Below are 13,207 nucleotides of genomic sequence, written 5' to 3' on the forward strand. Positions count from 1 at the left end.
TACCATTAAACCCTACATTATTTACGAAGTTATCTAAGTAAAGTAAAATTGCTCCACGAACTTTATTTATATGCCACCAATGAATGCAATTTTCGCGGAAATTATTTGAGTGTTCTTTTTTTTTTTGCTGCAGATTTGTTCGTCTATGTTACGTCCTATAGGCTAACAATTTACTTCCTTAAATTTATTTTAATAGAAGGCTGTTCAAAATGAATATTCTGTTCCGAATGAATATTCTATCATGGTGGAGATTTTGTCAGATGATTAGCAAACACGCAGGAAGTACGTTTCTGTTCGACCGTTTCCGTATGGCTTTATACTCGTCGTTTCGTTTGTTCATCAATGAAGAGACGTCGATGGCGATGAACCCTGATCTTTTGACCGCAGCCACGGTTATCAAACCTCATGTCGATCGTTTAAACTTCACCTTAAATACAACGGTATGGATTTTACAAAAATATCTCTGAGGCAATTGGTAACACTTGGAAAAATCTGAATGGTGAGTTGGTCATCGTAAATTATGTCCGTTCATTTTTTCCACTAGCTCTCAGAGTTTTAAAAAAAAATCGAAAGATAATATTACTGGATGCGTCAAAGATCAATCAGCAGACCACCTTTTGAATTTTTAGCTGTTGTCCTTGTACAAATGCCTGGTACATTTGCTTTTCACGCAGCAAAACTAACAGCTTTGCTATCTCACTATGGTTGTACCGGTGGAATATTAGTCACCCTGGAACACTAGGGCTCGTTCAGTCGACCTTAACGACCGACTTACCATATGCCGAAGACAAAAAGTTTGTAGGGATCATAGTAGTTCCTAGAGGGGTCTTTGCCAATTGTGCAATGTTTTGTTGATCCATGGGTCGGGTACGCGTTTGATTGGATACGAAATATGTCTATACGCCTGGGTAGAGTTATTTTATTTGAAACCGTTAGTACGATTCGAAGGGGTGTTTCTTACCTTCGACATAAGTACATCCAGTCAGCTCGCAGGATAATTCTTTCATACCGTTCAATCACTACTTGATGATGCAAGCCTGACATCAGATCTAGAATTCGTTGTATAGCTGAGAGAGTCGTTACGACACCGCAGTTAAGCTGTGGCACGTGTGCAGTTAGGTAAAATGAAGTAAAAGGAATGGCAAATCTATGGCCATAACGTAACGATTACCTATAAAAAAAAAAACGATGCATATATGAAGTGCACGTAGGACACCTAAATGTGTAAGCTTTTAAAGTTATACACAGAAACTGATAAATAAAAGTTTAATGACGATAAGTTAAACGACCTTGCACAAAGAAGATATAATTATTGTGTATATACTACTTGCTTGAACAAAATTGTTCAATTCAATCATTTAGAGTAACCTTTATCCCTCAAACTTGTCTCCGCAGTTTGTAAAAGGCCGATGAAATCTTTCAACTTTGTTAGATAACGCAGTCACCATTTTTGTATATGATGGATCGGTTTTGGTTAATTTAATTATGAGGAATATGTTATTAAAATATATAATTTAAATATGGCTTCCATATTTATCGTGCGCTCGTACGCATCAACGCGAAGGTTGTGTCTTAACGGTACGTCACAGATTTTGCACAGCTCTAAGTAATTAGACAAATATACTATTAGACGTATCTGTAATTCATCCAGCACAAAATAATTAGCTTTTTTCTTAGGCAAAAGCCCGTCGCCGCTTTGCACCTATCTACGTTTAGGCCATACTAATTGACTTGTTTACCGCTGTATTCTTGACCAGAAAACACCAAATACTGCTCGATAATTAATTAAAAAGGGGTTTTTCCCTAGTATATAGTACTTGGGATAACCGAACAACGTCCATATGGGAAAACAAAAAAAAGCCGTTTGTGACAACGACCACTGCGGCAGAAAGGACGACCTAATAAAGCTTACATTTCAGGTGTCTAGACACGGGGAAAAGCACTAAGGCATAACCTGCTAAGACTTCAAACCTGTCCGTATAACAACAATGTACGTGTTGCAGGACTGTCGAAGTCTTGATCTCAGAGTATATCATTTTGCCTAGTATGGTTCTTGTCGAAGTGATTTTGCTTCGTTACGAACGTTCACGGAACAACAGAAGTTTCGACGGCCTCTTCTCAAATTTTAGACCCCAAGTTGGTCGAGGCGCTTCTCTAAGCAAGCCTTTAAAACGATCCTAATAGTACTTTATATTTAAGTGACAAATTAAAACAAAAGAATAACGTGGTCGCGGTGCAGTCCTGCATTGTTCCGTTATTGCACTTCAAATTGCCATGTATATTATTACTGCAGCTCATACCCCTCATCTTTTATGTGCTCGTATTAGTATGGTCATCCATAATAGTCGGCAGGCTATGCACGCATAGTTTTTTTTTAAGGTATGCAAACGTTTCTAATTTTCTAGAAGATCTGTAGATTTTGTAAACCTAGTCTGACATAGTATCCCATACCCGTGCTGAACGTCAACACCAGATACAATAGAATGGAAAAGAAATTATAAGGATTATTATTGTTGTGTTCCCTAAGTTCCTAGTGGTGTTGTCCTTACTAAATACTGGCTCGGATGTTATGATAAGCCAACATTATGTTAGTGGGCATGTGGTCATTTTGGTAAAGTATTTTGAACTCAAGCATATCTCCTAAGATTTCCTTAAGCAGCTCTCGGAAGACGAACGCGCCTTTCGAGAGCTGCTTAAGAGAAGCTAAAGAAAGACAATCAATTTAGATATCGCCATGTGCCATCCTTATATCGGGTTGCAAAAACGCTCATATAGGGACAACAGCGATATTTTTCAGACTCTCGAGATCGACTAAATGCAGTGAAGCGGCTGGAACAATGGAACAAGAGAACCTTGATGCATCGCTAAGATAAAATCGAGGCGCAATTCTAAGGCATCATCTAATGAAAGCAAGGGGACTTCTGCGTCGCTAATGTTATACTAACACACTCTCGACTATATGAAAGTTCTTGCCATGAAAAACGTAGCAGGAAAAATGCGTATGACAGCGCGCTATCTTCTGCAACCTTCTATTAGATAGTGTACTATCACAAGGTGTTCTGGAGTAAATTTCGATGAAATCAAAGCGAGACAGTGATCTTGGCATAACTAAGACATTATTGTCTCAAGAACGATAATAAATTTACCGATCCTCTAACGAGGAACAGCGGACTTACAATGCATTAAACGTTATCGTGGAGCGACTACATTTGATGCAAGCCGAATGGGACGAGGTAGAAAAAATCTTTTTCTGAATTGATATTGAACAACGAAAAACGAACGATGAGCGTAAAAACGTAGGCGTAAATAGCTGGACATAGAACTATCAATGAAAAGTTTGTAAAAAAATTAATGATTTTCTCTTATTTATGATAATAATGAAGTGAGCTAACTAGGCATTTCAACCATCTTTAACCTCCGTTAGCCAGCGCAGTAGCGGTTTCCATAGAAGAAACCGGGTTAGGAAGAAAATCTTACGTTTAGCCTTCTAGCGAAACTTCCTGACTGTTGAGGTGGGTGGTAAAGGAAAAGACATAGTGCCTATGTGACGAGTACTTGTAATTATTCCTTCCACCTTGTTTAACATCGATGTCGTGAACGCTTAGAATGTCCAACGCGTTATGCCGCTATCTATAAGGAGTGAGCTGGACAATTCTAGGGCTGAGACGATATCGGACGCGTGATCACCGTTTTATATCGATTCCTTCATTTCCTCCCGAGCGTTTCACTCTTAGCTGCATTTTTGGCTATGGGACCCTGTCTTTTACGCAACGGTCAGTTCTCGTTAGATCGCCACCATCTCCGTCCACATAAAGGGCTCCATCGCCTGTAGAGTCTATTGCTTAGCGCTGTTCCGAAAGCCCGTCGAAATAGCCAAGACTTGCTGCCCTTGCCGTAACAGTTCTGCCCACTCCTGTTACTCCATTCTATGTCCCTAGTAGTTCAGCGAGAAGAATAGTGTTTAGCTGAGACTCGACGAGGCGCCGCTTATCATCGCCGCTTGTACATACTGCGTCTGTGTCGTTGAACCGGCCAAACATCTGCTAACATCAGCAACGGGCGCCGTGGCGCGAAGGACGTGCGACCTTCATGATACCGCTGCCACCCACGACACGTGTATGAACGAGAAAGCAGCGTTCGAACCGAACCCTGGCTTGCGCAACGTGAAGACGGACCTGCTTACGCAGGCTACCGCCGAGCAGACGACGACGACGGCGACGGCGAGGTCCTCTGTGTGCGCGAGAATTCCTTATCTCGACGTCTATGATTCATCAATTACCAGGCCAAACCGGGCCGCCGAACGCAGGCTAGGACCCTAGTGAGGACCAAGCTGGCACGACAAAGCTACGAAATCATCTGAGGACCACTGAACTCTAGCATACTGCGGTAACCGCAGTACTAGTCGCCGACGGCATCATTATAATCATGATGATGATTTTGGCGGCAATGCCGTGGTTGTCAGCGTGTCCTGTTAAAGTTGTGCTGCGGCGTACCGTGACGAGGCCACGTGAAGACGAGTATCTCTTCAAACTGGCCATGAACGGCGCCTGTTTTGGCTGTTGATACCGCCACTTCGGCAAAAGAAGGACATTCAACGAGAGAAGAAGCAACAGATTTACCTTAGTTTAGCCACAGGCAAAAGGCAATCAGAAATAGGTCTGGACTTTAAAACATGACCAGTGACAATTAGTTAGAAAATGTATCTTTGGCTAGGACAAATTTGAGATTATACTTTGCAGAGATGCTAGGTTGTAGCAGCTAACGAATTTTAGCAGTCATATAGTTATATATCTGACTGATCATACGGCGCCTGTTACGTGGTGTATTGAAAGGTGCAAATAGAGTCCAACCATAATTATTATAAGTGACAGGAATAAACTAATAGAATATGGTAGTGGTCATAGTATAAACCAAAAGTACCGAAGAATGTTACACTGAAAGGTGGACCGAGCATTACATTTATAAATCTGTTATTTGTTGAAGTCTGAATAGAGCACCACTCTATTTTCAATTTCTATTTTACACGGTACGCTTCGCTTACCCGCGCCCCTCCATTTGTTCCAGACTTTTCTTTTCTAATTTCTTGGTGTTTTACCTATATTTTGTTAACGGAACGTCTCTCGTCTGAGTCAGTCGTGAAGTTGCAATGCTGAACTGCGAAAAATGGGTAACCTTTCATTAGTCGACAGTGGTGTTGTGCTGGCTCCCTCTTCCCGACATTCATAATACATACACTCTTGCTCTTCTTCTATCTGTTTCTCTCGTATAGGTTTTGTACTCGCGGTGCTTCCTTTTATGCCTTCTGCTGGTGCGTATATGTCCGCCGCCTTTTATGTTCCTCCAGTTCAACCTGCCATTCACCTCCTGGCATTCATATGTAGATATGCAATTCGACGCTCCTTAAATTCCAGCCTTAGCATCAACTCATGGGCCTCTGGTGCCTCTTTACCTCCACTCTTTTACTGGCTGAAAAGAGACGACATATAGATCAAGCTTCACGTCTATCGAGGCAGTCGGTTCCAGCTGACCGGAGACGTTAGTCAATTCGTAAAGAAGGCGCAATGTACACCCACACAAACGTGCAAACGGACTTCAAAGGGGTTTCATTTTGAGGCCGAAAGGCCCCACCAGGAAAGGGCTCAAAGTGAACAACAGTTGCTACGAATTTGGCAGTTACTACAGATTGTAGGTATACTGCAAAACGTTGCATGAAACGTAGGAATGTTTGTTTAATATTATATATATATATATATATATATATATATATATATATATATATATATATATATAACTATTTCGTAGTGAAGTATGTATGGCTGTGCGCCTCGACAAGTCTTTAATAAATAGAACTAGGTCTAGATAAATATAAGTCGAGCAAGCAGTTCCCGCTAGCTTTTATTTTATTGAAATTTCACCTAGCTGTTCTGTTTTCTTCAATTTTAGCTTATGGATATTTAAAGATCTGATCTCTTGCGAGCAGTTCCTTAGCCTTTCAACACGGAGTACGACCACACGAAAATCCGGTTAAATAAAAATGTCTTTGAAGACATATTGGCTAGCGTTTGCGGGATGTCCACTTGCATCAATGGCTATGACATATAGAATGCAGTAGTAAAATGAAAAATCAATCAGTTTCCTCAGCTTCGTAATACGGAAAACCCTATTATACAGCATATGTACAATTGATCGAACAGTTTGCTGTAATAAGCAGCAGCGTTTGAATCAATGTAGGGACCCCTTATAGGCTAGATTTCCTCCACTTCTTGACGCTCTGATGAACTGCAGCCGTACAAAGCGTCAATCTACTCGTGCAAAGCCATTACAAGTTCCACAACTCTGAGCGCCCATTGGGGGTGATAACGTATCCAAGCCTACCTCGCTGCTGATCCAAGGAATTGCCCTTCATTGAATGACCTTGAATTAAAGGACAAAAGCGAAAGGTCAGCGCTAGGACAGCTGATAGTGCCGACGAGAGATACAACGTTACCACACTGAAAGCGCACCTCTTCTGTGAGATAAAACATTTCTACATTAGCTTGCCTTTACTCGGTGATAATCACCAAAAATGTATGTTTCGATCTTTGGTTTTTCAAAGCTTGGCTGATTCATTGCTTTGGCTATAATAGCCTTTCCGTCTGCTCGTGTTTACTTACGTGTGTGCTTTGGCCCTCGTATTATGCATAAGACTGCTATTTATTTTATCTATAATAATACTATTAAGGTAAAACATGCAGTGAGTTATATAATAATACAATTGTAAGAAAATTGCTTTTTCGATTTCTTTTAATTATTACGTGAAAATTTAAAGATAACGATATTAAACGTGCGCTATCACAGCGTCACCAGCACGCACATTAAGAAAGGCTGAACTGAAGAAAGAGAACTTTTTTTTATGGCAACTACGATGGCTGGTAGCTGAAGTGTGCCGGGTCGGTTTTAAAGGTTCAATGTTAACATTCTCATATCATTTAGAATCAGATTCTCCCACTAATGAATATTGGTCTTTTACGCAAGAGAAAATGTATTTCTTGCATGGACGATGGCGAAATGCCGGAATAAAGGATGTAGCTTTGTGAACTAGACAAACTAAGTGGCTACTGCAACCTAGTTGGTTGCAAGACTGAATACCTCTTGGCAATATAATGCCGCGACCTATTTTTTTATTTTTAATATTTTGCAGGATATGTACAATTTATTATCTGAGGTATCGTTCAATAGCAGAAGGCTAGAAAACATGAAATATAGAAAAATCAAGCTTTTGGCGAAGAGCCTTCAAAGCAAAAATGAACCTTGTGCTGTTTTTGTTGTTCTGCTCGTTAGCGATTGGTAGGTTTACGGAAACGTGCAACAGGTTTCTGATACACACAGATGTGTTCCTCTTATGTTACCCAAATACTACCAAAAGGTCGTTTGCAGCAATGTTTAACAGCAATACCAGATTGTAAAACTTTAATTTAAAAGGCCATTTTCTGAAATATCGAACTTTATTATTATTATTATTATTTAAACTATTCAAATCTGAGCCTATATTTTATAACAAGTTAAAATTATGGGTCCTTTTTAAATCGGGATCCATAAGTTTATTAATGACTTGAAAGCGATACCGGATCATGCCATGACAATAAAGAAGTTACTACCCTGACAATTTCACAGTCTGTGAAATTGACCATCCTCAACCTGAACACGCTAGCAGTTAGCGCCTCACAACCAGCTAACGTCTCGTAGCCAACCTGAATCTACTCTTGTTTTTATTAGGAAGCATTCAAGTGCAAAAGACTTTATAACATAAAAATAACCGAATTAACGAACAAGTAAAAAAGTGCCAACTTTCAAAACAAAATACATAGGTACAAGTTTTGGCTGGAATTTGGAGTTGCTAGTGATCATAGAAAGCTTGAAATTGTCAACAAACAAAGGACATTTCGACTATTCTGGATACCAGAAACAAAAAATAGTTTAAAGGCAGCAATGGGACATACGTTTCATACTGAGCCATACAAGCATTAAGAATGCAATCCTATATCGTGCAGACTATACATTTTTGTACAGAATGAGAAAGTTCTCTTTAGAGTTTGACAAACGTCACTCGATGTATATCTATCGTATACATTTATATATAAAATAAACACTCTCCAAGAGACTTCTGCTCTACTCCACATACGAGCTATAAGTAAACGTTTTATTTACTCGTTTTCTTGTCCGTCGTGTTATGCACGTGCTGTAACTGCTTTTATGCTATCTGATCAAGCGTTCAGACAGCGACGCTATCCGCAAAACGCTAACTCTCACTAATTAACCAGCGAGAATCGAACATGTACGTAGATGTATGTGTACGTAGATGATATGTGTAGCGGAGTAGCAAGCGAGCGTGCGGTAGGCATGGAACACATGTCTGTTTGACGGGTCGATATTGCTCGCTCCTCTTGAATTCTTATATACAATGGCTGGTGTATAAGAGCATCGTTCATAGGCCTATTGCCTTGTCGTGCGAATTGGTTTAGTGTGGGCGGGTTAGACCAGATATAGCTTGTCCTACCAGGCCACGAACAAGCCAAGCCTGAACTTTTATAAAGTTCCCTTTCTGCTCTTATTAGTGAAGCTTTCGTCGGTTTTACCAATCTCATTTTGCTGTGCTAGGCATGATATCAATAATAATTTAATGACACGCTATACTCTCAAAAATTGATTTATGAATTCAATATAGTTCCTGTATGTCTCTGCTAATACAAGATCGAACTAGTAGTCATTGAAATAAAACGACGTTGCATACGAACATTTGAATTGTCATGCCAAGCAACAATTTAAAGCAGTCTGTACGTCCGGACATCAAACATTACCGGACACGTTGGTAGCGTATAATTTGTTGTAAAAAAAAAAAAGTAATTTTTTACTTTCAAGTAGTTAGAGCGCTACAAATTTTTGCTGCTTTTCCGTTTGTTAACAAAGCATTTTAAACTACAAAGCAAGGTACAGTTAACTGAGGTAGGCGACATACGCAACAAGGTCTAAAGAGATATCTAATCGACAGTTGAATATGCATTGGGCAAATTTGGTCATACTTACTGACACAATGAAGCAGTAATTTTTATCGGTCCCTCGCTCTTGGCGCAACTATTGGCAAGACTGTCACATCTGTACGTATTCTTTTTCCTTACGTGTTCTTTCTCTCTCCGCATCCGCGGGCCGCTAGCCGGGGGTGATGTCGCTGATCTTCGACTCGGCACCAACTCGTGGCTAGTTTCTCGCGTCTAGTGTAGCAGGTGATGCTAGCTCTGCTGGTACTTATCTTCCACTCGCACCTGATGAGCAAACACAGTCTACCTTAATCTTTGCTCTCTGCCTAAGGCTGAAGGTAGCTGGGACAGTGTGTCTGAGCCAGAACCGTAGTCGCTGTCGACGCAAGCGCCACAACCACCTCAACTAGAACAGAGTGATGTTAATCGATTGAGTCTTTATGCAATGGCACAATGCCAATTTTTTGGGGTTTGTTTCTTCTGCACATTAGGGGAACGGACAACCTAGCGCTTATGTTTAAATGAGGAGGATGTGATATTCCCTACTGCAGGTACATAGAGAGGGCACGGCACATCACTCACGTTTTCCTTGTTTTGGTCTAACGTAAGTACACGGAGTCCTTTTACTAGCAATTGGCATCGTAATATCTACTATTGCTTGGGTTGAACTCGGGGTCTCCCCCAGCAAAGTTCCAGTGTAATGACATTTACACACAGTAAGCCCTGGCCTCGACACTCAGCTTCTGGAAGAGGTCTGTTCCGTGGTGTAGCCACTGGCATTCTACGACTAAGCTTTCCGTAACGACGGGCGCAGCCTGAGGATTTTGATCGTAAATCCATACGCCTGTAGCCAAAAATAAAACTACAGCCATTTGTATAAACTGAAGTATAATACTGGAAGACTAAAAAGTCAGTTTGCTTATATATAATGCTGATCTTGGGTGTTTACAAACTCAACTATCCGTAAATCTATCCAACCTCAACTTACCGACCACGAACTCAAATAAATTCATTCTCATTCAAAGCTGGGTACGTGTCTATGGGTACGCTCGATGTGTTACAGCTATTTATAAAGTACATTTAGAATTGATCATTGTTAATTTTGCCAGTGACGTTATCATTTAACATCTTATCCAAGTAGAAACCGTAGTATTTAATGTTATTTTGTATCGAAATCGGCAAGAGTGCCGATGAAGCTGGGTAGACACTTTTACGAGATGTGTTACCACTCGATAGCTTCAATGTCGTTTAGAATGTCAAACCACAAGAGGATCCACTTTATGGGATCAAACTCTAAGCTTAGTTAGGATCAAAGGACCAAACAGTAGACCGTAAGGCCATAGACTGTGTCTTTTTTCAGCCGGCGATGTTAATCACTGCATCGAGATATTTTCATATGAGGCGAGTACAACATTAGGGCCATTCAAAAGCTGCGCAATGAAATTAGAGGCAAAGGATAGGCACCGGGGCCACGGATTAATGTAAAAAGCGATAATCCCGTATGTAAAATTTGGATCAACTATCACGACGGTGCACAACTTAAGTCTATTTCGGGCTAGGTACGTACTTAGATATTTATCATTCACCGATTATGTCTATTTCAAAATTCTCAAACGTAGTAAACACTGCAAGCCTTAAGCCTGAAAAAGCTCAGTGACATCGTGTATTATATTGAATAAATCTGAAATAGAAAAAAACGTAAAAGTTTGACGTTTGAATAGCAGTATAGATGCTGAGAAATTTTAATACGTACACAGCCGTACACAAATGGTGAAAGAGAAGATTTAAATCCTTAATCTAGTTCCAATAGTTTGAATTGCAACACACCTTCCACTGAACTAAGTGAGCATCGCTGATCTAGCCATAATCCTGAACTCAGTTTTTCCATGGCAAAGATTTATATACATATATATATATCGCTTGAAACGTGATTGAAGCATCAGGTTGCCGTAGGCTTCACTGTACTCTTCTCCGTAATCTCTCTTTCTAACGTAGCTTTCTCTCCCTTCTTGCTTCCAAATCCGCACTAGGTTAGCCTTTCCTATCGGCAGGCGTTACTCCGTTTCGAAGCAATCCATTAGCCGTGTTAATGTATCAAGCAAAGTTGTCGATGATTGGCCCCACTACCAAAACTGAGAAACCGTAGTAAGTGACCAACTCCAATTCGGATTCAGCGTACTTGAGCAAACCCAAAAAACGGAAACGACTTCAAGATTTTTGGTCAGCACAGGCAGTTTGATAAGCCTAGGCGGCTTTTAAGGCGGATTCTAGGACCCTGCAAAAGGCAATGGTGGCTCGAGTATTGTATAACCTAGTATCTAAATGTGCAGCACACAAATGTTCGATCAATATTGAACAGTGGATCACGCTTTTAGTCTAGGATAAGGTCAAATTTAGGATCAATTGTTATAAAAATGAATAAGAAGAAACATATAGTGCATCTACTTCGGTACGATGCCCAGACATGAAGCTTGCGCTTCGAGAGCTATATTAAAATATACGGAGCAAGCAAACTTCTATTTCTACGCATAGATTATGCTTTATTTTATTATGATGTTGTAATAACAGTGTAATTACAGTAAGAACCAAATTTGAATACACTAAAGATAAGCGTTTATAAACTTTAATTAAAAATATATTAGATATAGAAAACAAAATACTTTTAAAAGTATATATATATATACTTTTAATAATATATACATATACATATACATGTATATAATATATAATAAAAAAAAGAAAACAATAGATTCTTAAAATGCAACTAAAGCACCAAACGTGAGCTCGGCGCCAGTCAATCTTGTACTCGTCACTTGCTATCACCAAAGTCACCAAAAGTTCTACTCGATTGAATAGGACCGTACGACTGTAACCATTTTTAGCAGAAAGTATTTTTAGCAGAATATTTTGCTTTATTACCTTGTAGTTTTCCAATTCAGAGTAGAGTTGTATCGTACTTGGTCGGGTTGGCCATTGGCCAAATAACACGACGCAAACAGAGAGCGAATAAACGCTTAACGGCTAAAAGGCGAGCAGGCGTCCAGTAAGGTCGAGCAATTTGTCGGGTACTCCTAATTTTTGTAAATTCCAACTCTTTCGCCAGGGTTTATATTGAGAAAAGGTATACGCTGCTCTATCTTCTCCCAACGGCTCCATCATTCGGAAATGTTGTTTGAGGGTTAACTACGTCAGGCCAATCTGAGAGCAGACTTCTTCCCGTAATGTTCGACGTCCCCTACAAAGCACCGGTCTAACTTCGCCCGGTACGACCAGACCTAAGAATGGCCTGAGCGTTGGAAGATAGGAGGAACATCTTGAGCCGTGCACAGATAAGCGACAATTTTACAACAGCGATTAGTAGTAACATTGTCTAGGGGTAATAATCCATTCACCGAATAGACTTTCAACTGCAACATTATTTTTGTTGATAAGCCTTTTTATTAATGTGCAAAACAGGTCTGTAGCACATCTCAAAAAGGAATCACTACGGTTCCCGCAATACCGCGCGCGGGATCATCAACAGGTCATATAGTCCGTTTCAAACACCGAATGCTCTCATTGTTGCCGCTAGCGCATCCGTATACGCAGTACTTCTGATATGCTAAAGCCATATCAAGTGGCTTTTCAACGTGTACTGGAGTACGCTACAGACTACCAAAATCGACTGGCTGACCCTCTGGTGCCAGATCAGTCGTACGGCGAGCGGTCAGCCTGTCTCAATGTTTGAGGAACGCTGGGAACACTCAATATTACTCAGGGGAGCAATTCTTCGAGTAGATTGGCTAGGTAGTCTCACCAAGCCAAGTTTATTGAACGAAACTCCTCCATTCGTCTCTGACTAGCCCCAGCCACTGCTTCCTCTAGTGAACGATCTATCTCCTAAAATCCAGGAGGTTCGCGGATCGTCGTCGTCAAAAGAGCGCAGACAGAAAACCAAATGAAAAGGGTGGAGTGCCGACGAGATGGAGCAGGACAGCTAGCCTGGTTCAGTTTAGTCCGAGTCGATGTCAGTGGAACAAGGAGACTCCAATGTCTAATGCCTCCAGCAATACCATTGCTACAGCTGGCCGGGTGGCATATCGAGGGATAGACGAAGAAACGGTTTGCAAATCTTGCCCTTCTACAGCGAATACTGCCCCCTCGACCGTTTTGTTTAGCAGAAACAGCAACAAACTGCCAGTGGGCCTTTTATT

At 40.6% G+C, this 13,207-nt stretch overlaps 2 long non-coding RNA genes across 6 annotated transcripts in view; one reads left to right on the plus strand and one right to left on the minus strand.

The window, feature by feature from the left end:
* Nucleotides 1-13,207, plus strand: part of LOC147758180 (uncharacterized) — a 49,923-nt gene that overhangs the window by 6,703 nt on the left and 30,013 nt on the right. The gene's annotated exons all lie outside the window — the stretch shown is intronic.
* Nucleotides 44-10,286, minus strand: LOC111251980 (uncharacterized). Of its 5 annotated transcripts, none has more exons than XR_015318398.1 (6): nucleotides 10,003-10,286; nucleotides 9,597-9,858; nucleotides 9,064-9,299; nucleotides 5,096-5,466; nucleotides 962-1,171; nucleotides 44-427 (listed from the first exon to the last, which is right to left on the minus strand). It is a non-coding gene; the product is annotated as an uncharacterized LOC111251980 (long non-coding RNA). The 5 variants fall into 5 exon arrangements; XR_015318397.1 differs by having other exon boundaries at nucleotides 5,173-5,466; nucleotides 10,003-10,284; XR_015318399.1 differs by lacking the exon at nucleotides 5,096-5,466 and adding an exon at nucleotides 6,376-6,414 and having other exon boundaries at nucleotides 10,003-10,276.

The sequence above is a fragment of the Varroa destructor genome, unplaced genomic scaffold (genome assembly GCF_002443255.2).
Source record: "Varroa destructor unplaced genomic scaffold, Vdes_3.0 BEIS01000001.1, whole genome shotgun sequence".
In the NCBI taxonomy this organism is placed as follows: domain Eukaryota; kingdom Metazoa; phylum Arthropoda; class Arachnida; order Mesostigmata; family Varroidae; genus Varroa; species Varroa destructor.